General features: G+C 41.0%; 1 pseudogene; it reads right to left on the reverse strand.

The window, feature by feature from the left end:
• Window positions 1-3,835: 3,835 nt before the first annotated feature.
• The window catches only part of LOC113900817, a 30,067-nt pseudogene continuing 10,589 nt past the window's right edge, over window positions 3,836-23,313 (reverse strand).

Genomic DNA, 23,313 nt, shown 5'->3' on the forward strand with positions numbered 1-23,313 from the left:
ATCTGTAAGACCTGAGAATTGATGAAGTGGAAAGAATTAATGATCTTTAATCACTATTAGAATCAAAAACACCCTTATTGTTTTCCTGTCTCTAAATAACCTTTTTCCATCTGTGTCCAGGAAAGCGTCACAAGTCAGCTAAGTAAAAATCTTTCAGTTGTTCTTTAAAAATAGGTATTTACCGGGAGACCATTGACTCCAGTCTGGCAGGAGCCAGAGAAAAACCATGGGGGTTAGGTGGGGATGGGGGAGGAGTGGAAAGGCCACCATAGCAATGGATTTGGAGGAAGGCTATGGGAGGTGAGAAGCCAGCAAACAAAGCCTTATCTCAAGCACTTTGGTATTCTAGTCCCAGGTCACTAGTAAAGTCAGATTTGGATTAAACATTGTATTTGATCATTTTGCATTCTTTTCCTAGCAATTAAGTGTACATTTCTTTATTTTAGTCTCACACATGCATGTGAGGTAGCGAGGGCATATTATTTCACATTTAGGATTTAAGGGGCTTCCCTGGTGGCTCAGATGGTAAAGTGTCTGCCTGCAAAGCAGGAAACCTGGGTTCAATCCCTGAGTTGGGAAGATCCCCTGGAGAAGGAAATGGCAACCCACTCCAGTACTCTTGCCTGGAAAATCCCAAGGACAGAGGAGCCTGGTAGGCTACAGTCCATGGGGTTGCAAAGAATTGGACAGGACTGAGCGGCTTCACTTCTTCTTCTTAGGATTTAAAGGCAGAGAAAGCGAGGGCAAGAGGTCAAGTAACTTGCCTAAAGTCAGTGACTGATCAGACAGGAACTCAGATAGTCATTCAGTGCTCTTCCCACTGGCCCTTTCTTCTAAACTATCTGCTAGCTTTTAGTTGTTTTTTTTAAAATTTCATGTGTGCAGGGAGAGAACTGGAAGTGTTTTAGGTGGCTGTGACATGGAGTGTTTGCTTTGTGCTCGGTACTGAGGTAGATACAAAGAAACAGAAAACAACATTCTGTCCTCAAGATATTTATAGCTATCTGGAGGAAAGAAAATGTAATAAACAGCAAAACCCCTAGTACTGTAAAGTGAAAAACATCAGGTTACAAAAGCATGTATGCTAAACATATTCATGGGCCTTTATTCATTTTCAATCATTCCATTTTGCTAAACATATTTATAAGATCTGGAGTGGGAACACTGCCCTACACAGAGGCATGTGGCTTCTTTACCTTTCTTAACAAATCTAATTTCATACACGCCCCTGTCCAATTAAAGTTATCTCAGCCTCCTCCAGATTAAATAGTCTCTTGTGGCTTAACAGTCTATTCCGATGTAAAATGTTCTCTATCAGGTAAATATTTATTAATTCAAAGTTCAGTTTCCTAACAAGGCTGGTTCTCACCTACCCTCTGCCTGGCAAGAACAGCATCTATGCACGGGGTACTCACCCATCCTCACGGCATTTGGTGGGGTCTGGTTTCCAGTGCAGGGTAGCTGGTCTGATCGTTGCACCCCAGCTGCTCCTCAACTAATGTTCTGCTAATCCTTGGATTCCCCCTTGGGGAGGTCCCTTCTACTTCACAGTGGAGCCAGGATCAGTGTGAGTGTGCTGTTCGGCCTCTTCTAGCTGGTTACTGTTGTTCTGCTGTTGCTCACCCCCTAACCCATCTCCCTGAACTGCAGTCTCCTCCTGGGTTTTTCAGCAGGGAAGCCAAAGGCTCCTTTGCCTTTCACTTACCTCTCAATCTGTCCAGCATGATTTCCCCTCCAGGGATTCAGTCCAGAAAGTAGCAGTCAGAATATACCTGTCTGACTATCTACTTCCTCTTCCCCTAGTTTCTTCTTTTTCCCATAATCCTCTGAGCCAAAGATCCCCTCCTTCCCCTACTCTCATAAGTGCACTTCCCTCGTTCTGAGATTTCTCTAGTCCTGGCTTTTAGTAAAACTCTCTGATTTAGTTGATTGGCTCTGTCTCTTGTGTTAATGAGGAATAAAATCATTAAAAATATATTTTTTCTCTGTTCTCAAAGTTGAGTTTTCAAAACTCTTAATGTCTGACCAAAAATCTTATTTTAGAAGTAAAAAAGCTGAACATTGACTCTCTTTTCCAATTTTTGCATTCCTGCTGTAAGAATCCTTATGATTTAGAGGAAAGGGTGCTTCACATAGAATGAGGGGTGGTGACATACAAGGAAGTGCAAAAGAGAAAAACACATTGGTATACGTTTCAAATATTTCTCTTGTTACACATACATGGAAAAGTAATCTCAAAAAATATACACCAAAATAGTTGTTGGCTTTTCAAGTTATCTTATTCTTTGCATTCTTTTGTATTTTCAGAATTTTAAATAGTGCATATACATTGTTTTATAAACAGAAAAGCCAATAAAAAAGATTTCCATTAGGATGGAGAAGAGGTTAAACAGCATAGAACTGTACATATAATAAATATCTCAAGACTGTGCTTGAAAATTAATTGTCAAATAAGAGATACAGTCATAATTGTAATGAATCTTTACCTCTTTTTCTTTTTTCTTCTTTTAAAAATTGAGATAAAATTCATATACCATAAAATCCACTCTTTTAAAATATGCAACTCTGTGGTTTTAGTATATCACAGAGTTGTACAACCGCCACAGCTATCTAATTCCAAAAACGTTTTTATTGTATCCTGCTCTGCACACCCCCTCCACCCCTGCCAGAAGGAACCTCCATACCCATTAGCGGCCACTCCCCATTCCCCTTCCCTCAGCTCCTAGCAACCACTAATCAACTTTGTGTTTCTGTGGATTTGCCTTTTCTCAACATTTCATGTAAATAGAATGATACAAAATGTGGCCTTTTGTGTTTGGTTTCTTTCATGTTTTCAAGGTTCACCCATGATGAGTCATATTTTTCTTGGTCTCCTTTTCTGAAAATTTTTTCCCTCAGTGCTACAATGATACTTGTCTCTCAACTCTTGCCATACAGTCCATACAATGCAAGACAGTCAGACTACCTTTTGTTCCAAAGTTGCTGCTCCACGGGTAGAGTCAGTGGAATAGAAAATTCATCACAGTTAACCACCAAAAAATATATTTGACTTTGAAAGTCAAACTTTGCTCTATTGTGCCCAATTCTTTGCAACCCTATGGACTATAGCCCACAGTCTACAGTGGCTCCTCTGTTCATGGAATTCTCCAGGCCAGAATACTTGAGTGGGTAGCTGTTCCCTTCTCTAGGGGATCTTCCTGACCCAGGGATTGAACCCAGTTCTCCCGCATTGCAGGTGCAGGAATACATTTCCATATGGGAGTGGAGATGGGGGTGGTGTGTGAAGAGGGGAAAGCAGGGATAAGGTTAGGCTGAACAACTTATCTTCCTTTGAATCTAAGGTTGCTATTATTAAAAGCTTATAGAAAAAGTAACCCAAGTATATGTTAATGATTGTAAGCAGATTGGACTCTATGATTTATTGTGGACAATAAACTTTCTGAGATGGATATTAGCAATATTGTATAAAGAAAATGTGTGTATTCCCTTGAACTTTCTCATTTCATCATATATTTTAGTACTCTTGGGTATGGGTCAGATCTTCAAGTAGGAGTGAAGGCCAAGACTGAGATCCCAAACCTTAAGTTTCCTATAATTTGACATGATAGAAACACAAGGGACAGTCTAAGCCAGTAGACTTTGCAGGGGCCTGGGGGGTGGTCACGTATTTAGTCCTTTGAATCTCTGATAAGAGTTGTAGATCTTTTCTCAAAAACAGTTACTTACAATTTCTAAGAGTGTGAATCCCATGAACCATCCAAGGTATCCACTGTGTTGGTCAGCTCAGGCTACTATCATAAAATACATTAGAATGGGTGGCTTAAACAGCAAACATTTATTTCTCATAGTCTTGGAGGCTGGAAAGTTCAAGGTCAAGGTGCGGCAGATTGGGCGTCTGATAAAGGGCTTCTTCCTGTTTTGCAGATGACCACCATGTTTCTATGTTCACATACTGGGAGGAGAAAGCTTTCTTGTGTCTCTTCTTAGAAGAGCACTAATCCAATCATGAAGATTCCACTTTTACGACCTAATCTAATTCTAATTACTGTATTTCACACAGACTCCACCTCCAAGTACCATCACACTATGGATTAGAGCTGCAACATATGAATTTTTGCAGAAAGTGAAGAACTAAAGAGCCTCTTGATGAAAGTGAAAGAGGAGAGTGAAAAAGTTGGCTTAAAACTCAACATTCAGAAAACTAAGATCATGGCATCCCATCCCATCACCTCATGGCAAACAGATGGGGAAACAATGGAAACAGTGAAAGACTTTATTTTCTTGGGCTCCAAAATCATTGCAGATAGTGACTGCAGCCATGAAATTAAAAGATACTTGCTCCTTGGAAAAAAAGCTAATACCAACCTGCTGCTGCTGCTAAGTCACTTCAGTCGTGTCCAACTCTGTGTGATCCCACAGACGGCAGCCACCAGGCTCCCCCGTCCCTGGGATTCTCCAGGCAAGAACACTGGCGTGGGTTGCCATTTCCTTCTCCAATGCATGAAAGTGAAAAGTGAAAGGGAAGTCGCTCAGTCGTGTCCGACTCTTAGCAACCCCATGGACTGCAGCCTACCAGGCTCCTCCATCCATGGGATTTTCCAGGCAAAGTACTGGAGTGGGGTGCCATTGCCTTCTCCAATACCAACCTAGACAGCAAATTAAAAAGCAGACTTTACTTTGCCAACAAAACTCCATCTAGTCAAACCTCTGCTTTTTCCAGTAGTCATGTATGGATGTGAGAGTTGGACTATAAAGAAAGCTGAGCACCTAAGAATTGATGCTTTTGAACTGTGTGTGGTATTGGAGAAGATGCCAATACCAAGAAGATACCAAGGGACTCTTGAGAGTCCCTTGGACTGCAAGGAGATGCAACCAGTCCATCCTAAAGGAAATCAGTCCTAAATATTCTTTGGAAGGACTGATGCTGAAGCTGAAACTCCAATACTTTGGCCACCTGATGAGAAGAACCGACTCATTGGAAAAGACCCTGATGTTGGGAAAGATTGAGGTGGGAGGAGAAGGGGATGACAGAGGATGAGATGGTTGGATGGCATCACCAACTTGATGGACATGAGTTTGAGTAAGCTCTGGGAGTTGGTGATGGACAGGGAAGCTTGACATGCTGAAGTCCATGGGGTCGCAAAGAGCAGGACATGACTGAGCGACTGAACAGACTGATATGAATTCTGGGGCTTCCCTGGTAGCTCAATTGGTAAAGAATCCACCTGCAATGCAGGAGACCCTGATTTGATTCCAGGGTCAGGAAGATCCACTGGAGAAGGGATAGGCTACCCATTCCAGTATTCTTGGGCTTCCCTTGTGGCTTAGCTGGTAAAGAATCCACCTGCAGTGGGGGAGTCTGGGCTTCGATCCTTGGGTTGGGAAGATCCCCTGGAGAAGGGAAAGTCTACCCACTCCAGTATTCTGGCCTGGAGAATTCCATGGACTGCCTATAGTCCACGGGGTTGCAAAGAGTCCGACAGCACTGAGCGACTTTCACTTTCACTTGGGTCTTCCCAGGTGGCACTAATGGTAAAGAACCTGCCGGCCAATTCAGGAGACATAAAAGATGCGGGTTCGACCCCTGGGTCGGGAAGACTCCCTGGAGAAAGAAACGGCAACACACTCCAGGATTCTTACTTGGAGAATCCTGTGGACAGAGGAGCCTGGCAGGCTAAAGTCCATGGGATTGCAAAGAGTCAGATATGGCTGAAGTGACTGAGCATGCACACATGCATGCCTATGAATTTTGGAGGGACACAAACTCTAATAGAGTTTTGCCAAGAAAATGCACTAGTCATAGCAAACACCCTCTTCCAACAACACAAGAGAAGACTCTACACATGGACATCACCAGATGGTCAACACCGAAATCAGATTGATTATATTCTTTGCAGCCAAAGATGGAGAAGCTCTATACAGTCAACAAAAACAAGACCAGGAGCTAACTGTGGCTCAGATCATGAACTCCTTATTGCCAAATTCAGACTGAAATTGAAGAAAGTAGGGAAAACCACTAGACCATTCAGGTATGACCTAAATCAAATCCCTTATGATTATACAGTAGAAATGAGAAATAGATTTAAAGGACTAGATCTGATAGAGTGCCTGATGAACTATGGACTGAGGTTCGTGACATTGTACAGGAGACAGGGATCAAGACCATCCCCATGGAAAAGAAATGCAAAAAAGCAAAATGGCTGTCTGGGGAGGCCTTACAAATCGCTGTGAAAAGAGAAGTGAAAAGCAAAGGAGAAAAGGAAAGATATAAACATCTGAATGCAGAGTTCCAAAGAATAGCAAGAAGAGATAAGAAAGCCTTCCTCAGCGATCAATGCAAAGAAATAAAGGAAAACAACAGAATGGGAAAGACTAGAGATCTCTTGAAGAAAATTAGAGATACCAAGGGGACATTTCATGCAAAGATGAGCTCGATAAAGGACAGAAAAAGTATGGACCTAACAGAAGCAGAAGACATTAAGAAGAGGTGGCAAGAATACACTGAAGAACTATACAAAAAAGATCTTCATGACCCAGATAATCATGATGGTGTGATCACTCACCTAGAGCCAGACATCTTGGAATGTGAAGTCAAGTGGGCCTCAAAGCTAGGGGAGGTGATGGAATTCCAGTTGAGCTATTTCAAATCCTGAAAGATGATGCTGTGAAAGTGCTGCACTCAATATGCCAGCAAATTTGGAAAACTCAGCAGTGGCCACAGGACTGGAAAAGGTCAGTTTTCATTCCAATCCCAAAGAAAGGCAATGCAAAAGAATGCTCAAACTACCGCACAATTGCACTCATCTCACATGCTAGTAAAGTAATGCTCAAAGTTCTCCAAGCCAGGCTTCAACAATACGTGAACTGTGAACTTCCAGATGTTCAAGCTGGTTTTAGAAAAGGCAGAGGAACCAGAGATCATATTGCCAACATCTGTTGGATCATCAAAAAAGCAAGAGAGTTCCAGAAAAACATCTATTTCTGCTTTATTGACGTGCCAAAGCCTTTGACTGTGTGGACCACAATAAACTGTGGAAAATTCTTCAAGAGATGGGAATACCAGACCACCTGATCTGCCTCTTGAGAAATTTGTATGCAGGTCAGGAAGCGACAGTTAGAACTGGACATGGAACAACAGACTGGTTCCAAATAGGAAAAGGAGTACATCAAAGCTGTATATTGTCACCCTGCTTATTTAACTTATATGCAGAGTACATCATGAGAAACACTGAACTGGAAGAAACACAAGCTGGAATGAAGATTCCTGAGAGAAATATCAATAACCTCAGATATGCAGATGACACCACCCTTATGGCAGAAAGTGAAGAGGAACTAAAAAGCCTCTTGATGAAGGTGAAAGAAGAGAGTAAAAAAGTTGGCTTAAAACTCAACATTCAGAAAACAAAGATCATGGCATCTAGTCCCATCACTTCATGGGAAATAGATGGGAAACAGTGGAAACAATGACAGACTTTATTTTGGAGGGCTCCAAAATCACTGCAGATGGTGATTGCAGCCATGAAATTAAGACACTTACTCCTTGGAAGGAAAGTTATGACCAACCTAGACAGCATATTCAAAAGCAGAGACATTACTTTGCCAACAAAAGTCCGTCTAGCCAAGGCTATGGTTTTTCCAGTGGTCATGTATGGATGTGAGAGTTGTACTATGAATAAAGCTGAGCGCCAAAGAATTGATGCTTTTGAAGTGTGGTGTTGGAGAAGACTCTTGAGAGTCCCTTGGACTGCAAGGAGATCCAACCAGTCCATTCTGAAGGAGATCAGCCCTGGGATTTCTTTGGAAGGAATGATGCTAAAGCTGAAAGTCCAGTACTTTGGCCACCTCATGTGAAGAGTTGACTCATTGGAAAAGACTCTGATGCTGGGAGGGATTGGGGGCAGGAGGAGAAGGGGACGACAGAGGGTGAGATGGCTGGATGGCATCACTGACTCGATGGATGTGAGTCTGAGTGAACTCCAGGAGTTGGTGATGGACAGGGAGGCCTGGCGTGCTGCAATTCATGGGGTTGCAAAGAGTCGGACATGACTGAGTACTCGACTGAACTGAACTGAACAAACATTTAGTCCATACCACAGAAATAGTCCCAAGTTTGAGAATATCTGCTCTAGGAGAATTCCCCTTTTTATTACCCTTTAGGGTTTGAGCCCCAGGTTCCAGTCTTATCTCCTGTTCTGATGAACTATGTGGGAGAGAAGAGCTGTTGAAGACCTCTCAGCCTGATAGAGAAGTCTATATGTATCCTTCAAAATCCTACTCTGGAAGCAGGAAGCAACCCTAGGTGCCTGTATGAGATACAGCATCCAGATGAGATAAAGAGCAAGAAGTGAGTGAATAACATGGAAGATAAGAATTTTGACATCACCTCCTTATATGGTCCCCACATTATGTTCTACATTGTGTCCCTAATTTCATCCTTGCTCCACATCAGAGCCTGTGTCCCTTGGTAATGGAAGTAAGGTGGGAAAAGCATTAGCTCCTTAGCATGGGTTGGAGAAAGACTCTTGGTAAGCAGTGGATGCCTCCAACCAGATTCATTAATAAATTGAGGGCAGATTCAGGGTCAACAGGAAGGAAGTGATCCTGGAGGACAGGAGGAAACATCTGGAAGACATGGACTTGACCTTGATCAGCAGATCTTTCTTAATGGACAGCTCAAGTCTTTGAATTCTTTTTGTTTCAGAGTCTGGCATAGCTCAAATTGGTTAACCTTTAAGACATTATGTAAGTTAAGCATTTGTTTGGTGGTGTTGAGGGAAGAGATGAGGGCACATTCTCAAATTAAAAAGAAAAAAAGAGGAAGTGCTCTGTTTTCTTAGTGACTGCTTTGGTTTGTCCTATTTACACATAGTCCTCTTTTGCCTTACTTTGGCTTGGCTAGCTACTAGGAGTAGCTGGGTGAGTTTATTATCCCATCTCCTTGGTAATCAAGTTGAAGGATTCCTTTTTCATTCTAGCCCAGAGAAGAATATGCTGGTCCATATCATCTGCAGGAGACTCAGGCAGGGACCAAATCACTAACTGACCCTGTCCTGACTATGGGTGAAGCATGAACAAGACATATCAGGGTTGAAAACTTCTAATGGTCTTTGATGTCAAAAGGTGCTATTTTTTCAACTACCAGATATTATTTTTAATATAAATAAACATGATATGATAGTGCCTATCATTATAAAATATCTCTTTAATTCATCCCAAGAGGGGTTGTCAAGGAAAATGGTGATCTACATTTTGCTAAGTCTGATGATTTTTCTTCAGCTCTCACATTATTTGTCAGTAGTGCCTGGCATTGTTTATCATTACCATTTTCTTGAAATATTTTTTGTACTCAACTTTGGGAACATTCCACTTGTCTCATTTTCTCCTATTTCATAGGTTGTTCCTTTTCTATTTCTTTTTTGTTTTCTTCTCATTTCCTCAGGTCAAAACACTTGGTATACTTGTTAAAAATATGGTACCCAGTCTGTACACCTAGAAATTCTCTTTCCATTGGTCTGAGTTGGAGTCTAGGTATTTTTTTTTAAGATGGTTAAGATATGAATTTTATATTACATGCATCTTACCACAATTAAAGCAATTAAAAAAAAAAGCCTCTTAGGTGATTCTTACTAGCAGCCAGGACAAAAACTTCAGATTTATCTATTTACAATACTCAAATTTATATCTCTAGCCTGTAACTATCCATGAATTCTAGAATTGTCTTTCCCACTGACAGCTTGACTTCTCTCCTTGGATGTCAAATAAGCTTCTCAGACTTGACTGGACCGAAAGCAAATTTGCGGTTTTCCCATCCTGTACCTGCTCATCCCACAGTTCTCCCCCAAATCCTCAGAATCATTATTGACTCTTCTCCTCTCATGTTCCCCACCCAAACGTCAGCAAATCTTGTTAGCTATGTTTTCAAAATATATTCAGAATCTGACAGTCTTCCACCACTTTTGCTACTACTAATCTGACCCAAATCACCATCATTTCCTACTTGGATTATTGCGGAAGCCACCTAATTGGTCTCTTTGCCTCTATCCTTGTCCTTAAGCAGTCTTTGTAAAACTTAACACGGTCATTTATTTTTCTGGAGTTGAGCTGTAGGAGTTGCTTGTATATTTTTGAGATTAGTTGTTTGTCGGTTGCTTCATTTGCTATTATTTTCTCCCATTCTGAAGGCTGTCTTTTCACCTTGCTAATAGTTTCCTTTGATGTGCAGAAGCTTTTAAGTTTAATTAGGTCCCATTTGTTTATTTTTGCTTATCAGCAGATGAATGGATAAGAAAGCAGTGGTACATATACACAATGGAGTATTACTCAGCCATTAAAAAGAATACATTTGAATCAGTTCTAATGAGGTGGATGAAACTGGAGCCTATTATACAGAGTGAAGTAAGCCAGAAGGAAAAACACCAATACAGTATACTAACGCATATATATGGAATTTAGAAAGATGGTAACGATAACCCTGTATACGAGACAGCAAAAGAGACACTGATGTATATAACAGGCTTATGGACTCTGTGGGAGAGGGAGAGGGTGGGAAGATTTGGGAGAATGGCATTGAAACATGTGAAATGTCATGTATGAAACGAGATGCCAGGCCAGGTTCAATGCACGATGCTGGATGCTTGGGGCTGGTGCACTGGGACGACCCAGAGGGATGGTATGGGAAGGGAGGAGGGAGGAGGGTTCAGGATGGGGAACACATGTATATCTGTGGTGGATTCATTTTGATATTTGGCAAAACTAATACAATTATGTAAGGTTTAAAAATAAAATAAAATTAATTAAAAAAAAAAAAAACTTAACACGGACAATGTTATTCCTTTGTATCATATCCTCTGACTGACTTCACATCTCATCCAGAAGAAAACTCACAGTCTTTAAAATATCTCACCAAGCCCGCACAATCTGCCCCTCAGCCTTTATCTGTCTCATCTCTTACGATGTTCTGCCTTCTCTCCATGCTGCTGTTACTCTGGCCACTCTGTCTTGTCCAGCATGCTCCCATCTCAGGGCCTTTGCTCTTCCTGCAGCCTCTGAGGCTTCAGTTGGTTAGCTTGTCCAAGTTCACACAACCAGTACGTGGCCAAGCTGAGATTCCAACCCACCTCTGGTTCTAAATTCGGTGCTTTTACTATGGTATCATGTGGCCTTGCAAACAGTATTCATTCCATCATCTGGTAAATGCTGTTCTAGGTGCTGAGGATAGAGTAGCAAACAAGACAAAGCGCCTAACTTTGTGGAGCTCACATTCTAACTGGGAGAGATAAAAAATAAATACATTCAACATATAGTATGTAGAGAAAGTCAAAGTTGCTCAGTCATGTCCAACTCTCTGTGACCCCATGGACTATAGAGTCCATGGAATTCTCCAGGCCAGAATACTGGAGTGGGTAGCCTTTCCCTTCTCTAGGGGATCATCCCAACCCAGGGATGAACCCAGGTTTCCCCACATTGCAGGCAGATTCTTCACCAACTGAGCCCAAGAATACTAGAGTGGGAAGCCTATCCCTTCTCCAGCGCATCTTCCTGACCCAGGAATTGAACCGGGGTCTCCTGCATTGCAGGTGGATTCTTTACCAACTGAGCTATCAGGGAAGCTCTCTATGTAAAGAGTTTATTATGTACATTAGTATGTAAGATGATGTTAAATGCTGAGGAGAAAAGTAAAGCAAGGTGAGAGAGATAGGAAATGCAGGGCAAGCATTGCTCTTGTATTAACCTATCGGTAGTCAGGAAGGCCTCACAATAAAGCAACTTTTGAGCAGAGACCCGAGTGGAGAAGGAAGTGTGAGAATAAGCCATGGGGAGAGAAAAAGGGAGACTCAAGTTAGAGAGATGCCAAAGCAATTCACATTTCCTTTGAATTTACTTTCAATGTTCCTGTTAACATACTAAAATATTTCTGAAAAACTATGCTCACCTGTGTTTTGAGTATTTTTGGATTGGTATGAGTGGATTGCTCTTGTCCAGACATGTTTGTGATTAAGAAATTGGAACAAGATTGCAACTTTCAGTTTCACAAAGTCCCTCTGGCCTATAGAAACACACACCAAATGTGAATTCTAGAGTCAGATCACATGTAAAGAAAATCCTGCCTTTACTATGCATACTGTTTGTATATATATTAAAAAAGTGTTAGTTGCTTAGTTGTGTCTGACTCTTTGCGACCCCATTGACTGTAGCCCATCAGGTTCCTCTGTCTGTGGAAATCTCCAAGCAAGAATACTGAAGTGGGAGGCCATTCCCTTCTCCAGAGGATCATTCGAACCCAGGGATCAAACCCAGGTCTCCTGTTTGTATAACCTAGGACAATTTACTACCCTATTTTAAGCCCCAGTTCCCAAATCTGTAACGTGAGGGTGATTGTAGCAAGTGAGTTTTCAGCCAGTATACACCAATGTGCTGTCTGTTTTGATTGGTTGGCCATATCACTTGTTAATTATTTTCAATATCATCCTTAGATAAAATTATTTACCTCATGGGAGTCATTGTGATAAGGAAATAAAGTAAGCACTTATTATATTTATTATTGTATTTATCATTATTATTAGGATATAATTCACTAATAAACATCTCTATCCTAGTTTATAATATTCTTATAAACTTGGTTATCTTGGAAAAGTGAAAGTGAAAGTGTCAGTCACTCAGTTGTATCCAGCTCTTTGTGACTCCTCGGATTATAGCCCGCCAGGGTCCTCTGTCCATGGAATTCTCCAGGCAAGAATAGCAGAGCTGGTTGCCATTCCCTTCTCCATTTTCTAGGAAAGATTGGACTAAAAATCAGTTATTTCTTATAGAAGATTGTTTGATAGAAGTTGAGCATGAGTCAGATGTATGAAAACTTGTCTCACATGGGTAGAAGTGGTATCAAAACCATTTACCAGATTGGGACTTAAACCCACGTTCAGTTCAGTTCAGTTGCTCAGTTGTGTCCCATCTTTTTGACCCCATGGACTGAAGCATGCCAGGCCCCCCTGTCCATCACCAGCTCCTGGAGTCTCATGTCCATTGAGTCGGTGATGCCATCCAACCATCTCATCCTCTGTCGTCCCCTTCTCCTCCTGTCTTCAGTCTTTCCCAGAATCAGGGTCTTTGCATCAGGTGGCCAAAGTATTGGAGTTTCAGCTTCAGCATCAGGCCTTCCAATGAATATTCAGAACTGATGCCCTTTAGGATGGACTGGTTGGATCTCCTTGCAGTGCGAGGGATTCTCAAGAGTCTTCTCCAACACCACAGCTCAAAAGTATCAATTCTTCAGCACTCAGCTTTCTTTAGAGTCTAACTCTCACATCCATACATGACCACTGGAAAAACCTTGACTAGATGGGCCTTTGTTGGCAAAGTAATGTCTCTGCTTTTTAATATGCTGTCTAGGTTGGTATTAGCTTTTCTTCCAAGCAGGAAGCGTCTTTTAATTTCATGGCTGCAGTCACCATCTGCAGTGATTTTGGAGCCCCCCAAAATAAAGTCTGCCACTGTTTCCCCATCTACTTGCCATGAAGTGATGGGGTCGGATGCCATGATCTTAGTTTTCTGAATGTTGAGCTATAAACCAACTTTTTCACTCTCTTCTTTCACTTTCATCAAGAGGCTCTTTAGTTCTTCTTAGCTTTCTGCCATAAGGGTGGTGTCATCTGCATATCTGAGGTGACTGATATTTCTCCCAGCAATCTTGATTCTAGCTTGTACTTCTTCCAGCCCAGCATTTCTCATGATGTTCTCTGCATATATGTTAAATAAGCAGGATGACAATATACAGCCTTGACATACTTCTTTTTCTATTTGGGGCCAGTCTGTTGTTCCATGTCCATTTCTAACTGTTGCTTCCTGACCTGCATACAGATTTCTCAAGAGGCAGGTCAGGTGGCCTGGTATTCTCTTCTCCTCAGAATTTTCCAGTTTGTGATGATCCACACAGTCAAAGGCTTTGGCATGTCAATAAAGCAGAAATAGATGTTTTTCTGGAACTCTCTTGCTTTTTCGATGATCCAGCAGTTGTTGGCAATTTGATCTCTGATTCCTCTGTCTTTTCTAAATCCAGCTTGAACATCTGGAAATTCATGGTTCATGTATTGCTGAAGCCTGGCTTGGAGAATTTTGAGAATTACTTTACTAGCGTGTGAGATGAGTGCAATTGTGCAGTAGTTTGAACATTCTTTTGCATTGCCTTTCTTTGGAATTGGAATGAAAACTGACCTTTTCCAGTCCTGTGGCCACTGCTGAGTTTTCCAAATTTGTTGGCATATTGAGTGCAGCACTTTCACAGCATCTTCTTTTAAGATTTGAAATAGCTCAACTGGAGTTCCAACTCACCTCCACTAGCTTTGTCCATAGTGATGCTTTCTAAGGCCCACTTGACTTCACATTCCAAGATGTCTGGCTCTAGGTGAGTGATCACACCATCGTGATTATCTGGGTCGTGAAGATCTTTTTTTGTATAGTTCTTCAGTGTATTCTTGCCACCTCTTCTTAATATCTTCTGCTTCTGTTAGGTCCATACTATTTCTATCCTTTATTATGCCCATCTTTGTATGAAATGTTCCCTTGGTATCACTAATTTTCTTGAAGAGATCTCTAGTCTTTCCCATTCTATTGTTTTTCTCTATTTCTTTGTATTGATCACTGAGGAAGGCTTTCTTATCTCTCCTTGCTATTCTTTGGAACTCTGCATTCAAACAGGCATATCTTCTCTTTCTCCTTTGCTTTTCACTTCTCTTCTTTTCACAGCTATTTGTAAGGCCTCCTCAGACAGCTATTTTGTTTTTTTGCATTTCTTTTTCTTGGAGATGGTCTTGATCCCTGCCTCCTTACAATGTCATGAGCCATCCATAGTTCATCAGGCACTCTGTCTATTAGATCTAGTCCCTTAAATCTATTTCTCACTTCCACTGTATAATCATAAGGGATTTGATTTAGGTCATACCTGAATGGTCTAGTGGTTTTCCCCACTTTCTTCTATTTAAGTCTGAATTTGGCAATAAGGCGTTCATGATCTGAGCCACAGTCAGCTTCTGGTCTTTTTTTTGCTGACTGTATAGAGCTTCTCTACCTTTGGCTGCAAAGAATATAATCAATATGATTTCGGTGTTGACCATCTGGTGATGTCCATGTGTAGAGTCTTCTCTTGTGTTGTTGGAAGAGGGTGTTTGCTATGATCAGTGCATTCTCTTGGCAAAACTCTATTAGCCTTTGCCCTGCTTCATTCCATAGTCCAAGGCCAAATTTGCCTGTTACCCCAGGTGTTTCTTGACTTCCTACTTTTGCATTCCAGTCCCCTAGAATGAAAAGGACATTTATTGGGGGTGTTAGCTCTAGAAGGTCCTGTAGGTCTTCATAGAACCGTACAACTTCAGCTTCTTCAGCATTACTAGTTGGGGCATAAACTTGGATTACTGTGATATTGATTGGTTTACATTGGAAATGAAAAGAGATCATTCTGTCATTTTTGAGATTGCATCCAAGTACTGGATTTAGGATTCTTGTAGACTATGATGGCTACTGCATTTTTTCTAAGGGATTCTTGCCCAAAGTAGTAGACATAATGGTCATCTGAGTTAAATTCACCCATTCCAGTCCATCTTAGCTCACTGATTTCTACCATGTTCACTCTTGCCATCTCCTGTTTGACCACTTCCAATTTGCCTTGACTCATGGACCTAACGTTCCAGGTTCCTATGCAATATTGCTGTTTATAGCATTGAACCTTGGTTCCATTTCCAGTTACATCCACAACTGGGTGTTGTTTTTGCTTTGGCCCCATCCCTTCGTTCTTTCTGGAGTTATTTTTCCACTGATCTCCAGTAGCATACTGGGCACCTACTGACCTGGGGAGTTCATCTTTTTTTTTTTTTTTTGAGTTGCGAGTTAAGTTTTATTTGGGGCAAAATGAGGACCACAGCCCGGGAGGCAGCATCTCAAATAGCTCTGAGAGACTGCTCCCTGGGCAGTTCATCTTTCAGTGTCCTATCTTTTTGCTTTTTCATGCTGTTCATGGGGTTCTCAAGGCAAGAATACTGAAATGGTTTGCCATTCCCTTCTCCAGTGGACTACATTTTGTCTGATCTCTCCACCATGACCCATCCATCTTGGGTGGTCCTATATGACATGGCTCATAGTTTCATTGAGTTAGACGAGACTGTGGTCCATGTGATTAGATTGATTAGTTTTCTATGATTGTGGTTTGAACCTATGTGATTGTGAACCTGTGTGCTGGGACTCAAACCCAGCCAAAACCCAGTTTGGGATTCAAATCCATGTGACTGGGACTCGAACCTAGCCAAAACCTTGCTTGGGACTCAAACCCATGTGGCTGGGGCTCAAACCCAGCCAAAACCCACAGTACCTGGTTTTAGGATCTAATGAAGCTCAGGTTCTTGATGTCTCATTACAGAAAGAATTCAGTGAGAAACAAAGTGATAGGTAGGAAGTGGATTTATTCAGATTCAGAGAGAAGCACACTCCACAGACAGAGTGTGGGCCATTGCAGAGGGCAAGTGTTGTGCCAAAATTTGGCATGGTTAGTTTTTATAGGTTGGGTAACTTCATATGCTAATGAGTGGGAGGATTATTCCAACTATTTTGGGGAAGGGGCAGAGATATCCAGGATCTGCATCACTGCCCACTCCTTGGTCCTTTAACAGTCCCTTGGAACTGTCATTAGTCATGTATGGGTGTGAGATTTGGACTCTAAAGAAAGCTGAGTGCTAAAGAATTGATACTTTTGAACTGTGGTGTTGGAGAAGACTCTTGAGAGTCCCTTGGACTGCAAGGAGATCCAACCAGTCCATCCTAAAGGAAATCAGTCCTAAATATTCTTTGGAAGGACTGATGTTGAAGCTGAAACTCTAATACTTTAGCCATCTGATGTGAAGAACTCAGTTATTTGAAAAGACCCTGATGATGGGAATGATTGAGGGCGGGAGGAGAAGGGAATGACAGAGGATGAGATGGTTGGATGGCATCACCCACTCAATGGACATGAGTTTGAGTAAACTCTGGGAGTTGGTGATGGACAGGGAAGCCTGGAGTGCTGTAGTCTATGGGGTTGCAAAGAGTCGGACATGACTAAGCAACTGAACTGAACTGAACTGGAACTGTCATGGCAACTCTGGGTGTGTCATTTCACTTACTGACTGAGGATCAAGTTCTGTCTTGTCTGCCATCTTGGTCCCATTTGATTCTAATGGGTTTATGTTGTGCCCTTGGGCTATGTCATTCTTTCAAAAACTGTGCCCTGCCCCTTTCCCTCCTGTTACAGTATGACTTCTGTCTTTGCCTAGTGAGTGAACTGAAGTCTCTTAGTCATGCCTGACTCTTTGCAACCCCATGGACAGTAGCCTGCACCAAGTTCCTCCATCCATGGGATTTTATAGGCAAGGGTACTGGAGTGGGTTGCCGTTTCTTTCTCCAGGGAATCTTCCCGACCCAGGGATCGAACCCAAGTCTCCTGCATTGTAGACAGATGCTTTACCGTCTGAGCCACCAGGGAAGTCTTTGCCTAGATCCAAAGACAAAGTAGGTCCAAATACTTGAAGAGCTCAGCTGCTGAGTGGCTGGATAAGAGTGAGGTCTTAACACAGTCTCTGAAAGCCTTTGGCTCCCTCTGCAGAGCCAGAGCAAGATGACTTCGCAGTCTTGAGGGACCCTGAGTGTGTGTCTTTTGCCAGCTCTGTACCTTCTCCCTGCTCCTGCCACCTCCCTGCTCAGCTCTGCTCAGTGGAGACTGGCTCCCAGCAGAGCATGTAACATCTTTCTGTCAAAGCTAGCCCTGGAAGGAAGGCCTGGTAAAGTCATTTGTGCTGAGATAATAATTAGTATCAACCTTTAAGAGTAATTGCCTTTTATCCCAGGAAAATCTCATTAAAAGGTGAAATTCCAGTATGAATTTTGAGGTTTTAGTTGTAGATGGGGAACTCACTGAAAGGCAGTAGAGCTCCCTCTGTAATGTTAAAACAACAGTCTGCAAAGTCTGCAGTTTATTGCAGTTCATCTAAAATATGAGATTGTAGGTGTATATAGGAACATAATTTAACATCATTTTAAGAAGAAGGAAAAAAGCTGTCACCATCGAAACTGGTTTATTCTAGCTTTTCCGAAAGCCAGAGATTTAATGTCAAACAGTAGAGCCAAAGAAGATAATCATCTTTTAGTCTTTCAGAAGATTTTAATCCCTTTTGGCTTTCCTCCAAGGATAGCTGAACAGGACATTAAGTGGCTGAAAAGCCCAAGTTTTCAATGTTTCATAACTGCAATCAGTCCTATGCATTAATTTTGAGGAAGCACTAAATTATAAAAACTCTCATAGTAAGGCAAGCAGCTCGTGGATTTTTCATTTTCTTTTCTTCTTTTTTTTTGGTGGGAGGAGCTAAGAGATTTTGTTTTAGTTAATTTTTTTTTTTTTCTTAAACGATGAAAGAGAAAATGCTTCACTGGCCCACAGCAAACATTCCCATAAAATTCTCTTTGGCCATGACTAAGCACAACACATGTAGAGCCAAGAGGGGTTTTATGGCTTCCCCTTATTTCCCCTGCAGAGAAAAAAAATGAGAGTAGGATCAAAATAAAGTTGGAATGTAAACCATATTTCTACCTCATTGGTTGGGCTTCTACTCTGCGTCTTAATAATATCTGCAATGGTTTGGTTTTATCAAAAAGGAAAAAGAAAAACTATCTTCTTTCCTCTTGGGCTTCTAGAAGAGACAGTATACATAGGGAATTCTGTGAGCTGAGCTGCTGTTGCTGCTTTGGTCAGGCACATTTACAAATTTCACTGATGTGGTCAGTGGCTCCCAGGCAGCCTCCTGGGAACCACAGGGTTGAGACAGTACTTCTGAAGGCAGGAACAGTGTCCTGTCCAGCAGGCTCTTGATTATGAGTGCTGATCACTTCTGGAGCAAGGTAATCCTGGCTGGCTGTCAGCTTCAACTCCAGCCCTGGGAACCCAGACCCACCAACTCCTTGTAATACTATCATGGCAATCCACTCTGCTGACTGGGTCAATAACCTTCCCAGAGAAATCAGATGAAATAGGGGCAATATTTTTTTTCTACCAAGGGTAACTGATCCATGTGGATGGGATTCAGGGCAGTAAGCCAGTGCTTTCTCAGAACTCTCAGTTTTTAATTTTAAGCAGGACTGACTGCCCTCTTGCCCTCCCTGAACCTCATTTTCCTACTCTAGACAAGGGAGGACAACTGATTACGTTATAGAAGAAAGCATTTGTTTTCGTGTAGGCACACATGTTCCATATTTTGAATAAAAATGATACATTTAAATTTCATGGAGATTGGGGGAAAACATTGTAAGTGTAAAAATAATGTTGAGAAAATAAAAAATATCAATAGACTTCAGCTTGTAAGAATTTGATACTACTCTATGGTAAAAGATTATAAACAAAATCAAAAGTCAAATGATAATTTGGAAGATATTCGTTTACATATAACAGGAAAGGATTAATATGCTTTACAAGAAAGGAATTTTTACATAGCAATAAGAAAAAATTCTCTAGTATCCCAATATAGAAGTGGGCAAACAAAGCAATCTTGTAAACCAGCTGAAAAACTAAAACTATCAGATATTCTAGTAATTAAGACACGGTTCTAATGGCTCAAGAATACACAAACCAATCAACCATTGGAACAGAATAGAGAAACAGAACCACATAAGCATGGTCACCTGATTTACAACAAAGGCAACAAATAATGTAAGGCAGAGGGTAAAAGATGGTCTTTCAATTAAATAGTGCTGGGTGAATTGACTATTTGTATGGAATAAAATGCATCTGAACCTCTACCTCAGACGATACACATGAAACAGCTCCAAATGAATCCAGATCTAAACATGAAAGGGGAAAAGCAAAAAAAATACAGAAGAAAACATAGAAGAACATCTTCATGATCTTGGAATGGATAAAGATTATTTAAACAGTTACAAAAAGTATTAATCACTAAAGAAAACAATTGATAAACTGTACTAAAATTAAAACTTCCATTCACACAAAGATACCATTGAGAGAAAAAAAAGGAACCTAAAGAGTGGGAAAAGATATTTGCACGTATTTATCCAACTTACTAGGTAGGAAAAAAGAGCAAAAATTTGAATAGATACTTCATGAAAGTGTATATTAAATGGCTAAGAAACATATGAAAAGGCATCAGTATCAGTCATCAGGAAAAATCAAATTAAAACCACAATGAGATAGTGTCACATACCTACCAGAATGAAAGTGAAAGTGAAAGCCACTCAGTCATGTCCGACTCTTTGCAACCCCACGGAATTCTCCAGGCCAGAATACTGGAGAGGGTAGCCCTTCCCTTCTCCAGGGGATCTTCCCAACTCAAGGATCGAAACCAGGTCTCCTGCATTGCAGGTGGATTCTTTACCAGCCGAGCACAAGGGAAGCCCAAGAATACTGGAGTAGGTAGCCTATCCCTTCTCCAGCGGATCTTCCTGACCAAGGAATTGAACCAGAGTCTCCTGCATTGCAGGCGGATTCTTTACCAACTGAGCTATCAGGGAAGCCCTACTAGAATGGCTACAATTAAAGACCAACAATACTAAATATTGATAAGGATGTGAAACAACTGTAACTCTCACACCTTGCTGATGGGATATAAAATGGTTATGACCATTTTGAAAGCAATTTTGGCATTATCTATTAAATATGTGCGTACTCAGCAATTCTACACCAAATTCTTTCTCCAAAAGACATGACATAGCAGCAGTATTCATAATACCAAATGGGAAAATGCCCAAATACTCATCAGTGGATAAATAAATTGTGGTACATTTACATAATGGAATTCTAACAGCAATAAGAAGAAAACAATCTGCAACCTTATGCAACAACATGAATGAATCTCATAAACATGTATTATGGAAAAGAAACTAGACACAAAGAGTATACACCTTGTTATTAATTTATAGAAAGTACAAAAACAGGTGAAAATAATTTTTTGTTGTGCTAATGAGAGTATAAATCACCCACTTTGAAAGATGTTTTGGCAAAATAGAAGAATAGAGCAAGAGTCAAAACTTTTCATGCACTTTGACTTCTTGAACTCTATCCTAAGGAAAGAACTGTAGAAGCCCATATCAATTTAGGGGCTTCCCTTGTGGTTCAGATGGTAAAGAATCTGCCTGCAATGTAAGACACCTGGGTTTGATCCCTGGGTTAGGAAGATCCCCTGAAAGAGGGCATGGCAACCCACTCCAGTATTCTTGCCTGGAGAATCCCACAGACACAGGAGCCTGGCTGGCTACAGTCCATGGGGTCACAAAGAGTTGGACACAACTGAGCAATTAAGCACATATGTCAATTTACATTAAAAGATATTAATGCTAGAGTTCTTGTACTAATAAAAAGTTGGAAACTGATAAATATCTCTAATAGAGAAGTAATTAAATAACTTTGGTATATATGCTTTTGATGAACTATTATGCAGCCACTAAAGATCATGTTTTTAAACCATATTTAATAATATTCAATACTCATGATTTAATATAAGGTGGAAAGGAATACGTCAAGGCTGTATATTGTCACCCTGCTTATTTAACTTATATGTCGAGTGTATCATGCGAAATGCCAGGCTGGATGAAGCATAAGCTGAAATCAAGATTGCCCAGAGAAATATCAACAACCTCAGATATGCAGATGACACCACCCTAATGGCAGAAAGCAAAGAGGAACTAAAGAGCCTCTTGATGAAGGTGAAAGATGGAGTGAAAAAAATGGCTTAAAACTCAACATTCAAAAAACTAAGATCATGGCATCTGGCCTCATCACTTCATGGCAAATAGATGGGGAAAAAATGGAAATAGTGACAGATTTTATTTTCTTGGGCTCCAAAATCACTCCAGATAGTGACTGCAGCCATGAAAATTAAAAGACACTTGCTCTTTGGAAGAAAAGCTATGACAAATGTAGACAACATTTTAAAAAGCAGAGACATTACTTTGCTGACAAAGGTCCGTATAGTCAAAGCTATCGTTTTCCAGTAGTCATGTATGGATGTGAGAGTTGGACCATTAAGAAGGTTGAATGCCTTAGAATTGATGCTTTTGAACTGTGGTGTTGGAGAAGACTCTTGAGAGTCCCTTGGACTGCAGGGAGATCAAACCAGTCAGTCCTAAAGGAAATCAATCCTGAATATTCATTGGAAGGACTGATGCTGAAAGTAAAGCTTCAATACTTTGGCCACCTGATGCAAAGAGCCGACTCATTGAAAAAGACCCTATGCTGGGAAAGATTGAGGGCAGGAGGAAAAGGGGATGACAAAGGCTGAGATGGTTGGATGGCATCACTGACTCAATGGACATGAGTTTGAGCATATTCCAGGAGTTAGTGAAGGACAGGAAAGTCTGGCATGCTGCAGTCAATGGGGTCGCAGAGTCAGACATGACTGACTGATAATGACCAAAAAAATGTAGGATAAAATACCATACAATACAGTCCCAATATTATTGCATATGTATACGTGTGTGCTCAGTTTTGTCTGACTCTTTGTGACCTCATCAACTGTAGCCCTCCAGGCTCCTCTTTCCATGGAATTTTCCAGGTAAGGTTACTGGAGTGGGTTGTTATTTCCTATTTCAGGGGATCTTCCGGACCCAGGGATTGAATCTAAGTCTCCTGTGTCTCCTGCATTAGCAGGCAAATTCTTTATCACTAGTGCCACCTGTATATTCACGTACACACACATATATATATATATATACACACATACATATGCAAAAGAAGGGGGAAAAAACCACAAGGTAAATAGAAGTCATTCCTATAAAGTGGAATTACAGGGCATTTATATTTTCTTCTTTAAAAAATTTTTCCATGTTAGTACTTATGACTATGGTTCTGCCATAGCCTTGAACCTTCTGCTAAACAGGACTCAATATCCCTTTTGTTCCCTAGGATTCCATTAAGACCAAGTGTTGATTTTTACTCAAGATTTTATAAGAAAGAGGACAGTTTTACACTGTGCAGTTCATAGACCTTTATATAGTCCCTTTAAGTGTGCCTTGTGATGGCTAACTTTATACATCAACTTAACTGGGTCATGGGATGTCCAGATACCCAGTTAATATTATTTCTAGGTGTGTCTGTGAGGGTGTTTCCAGAAGAAATGAGCATTTGAATCCATAGCAGATTCCCTTCCCCAGTTACACAATCTGTTGAGAGTCTGAATAGAACAAAAAAAGGGTGAAGGAAGTGAGACTTTGCCCTCTATGCCTAACTACTTGGACTCCCAGGTGGTGCTAGTGATAAAGACCATGGCTTGTCAGTGCAGGAGACGTAAGCGTCTTAGC

This window comes from Bos indicus x Bos taurus, chromosome 11, assembly GCF_003369695.1.
Source record: "Bos indicus x Bos taurus breed Angus x Brahman F1 hybrid chromosome 11, Bos_hybrid_MaternalHap_v2.0, whole genome shotgun sequence".
Taxonomy (NCBI): Eukaryota; Metazoa; Chordata; class Mammalia; order Artiodactyla; family Bovidae; genus Bos; species Bos indicus x Bos taurus.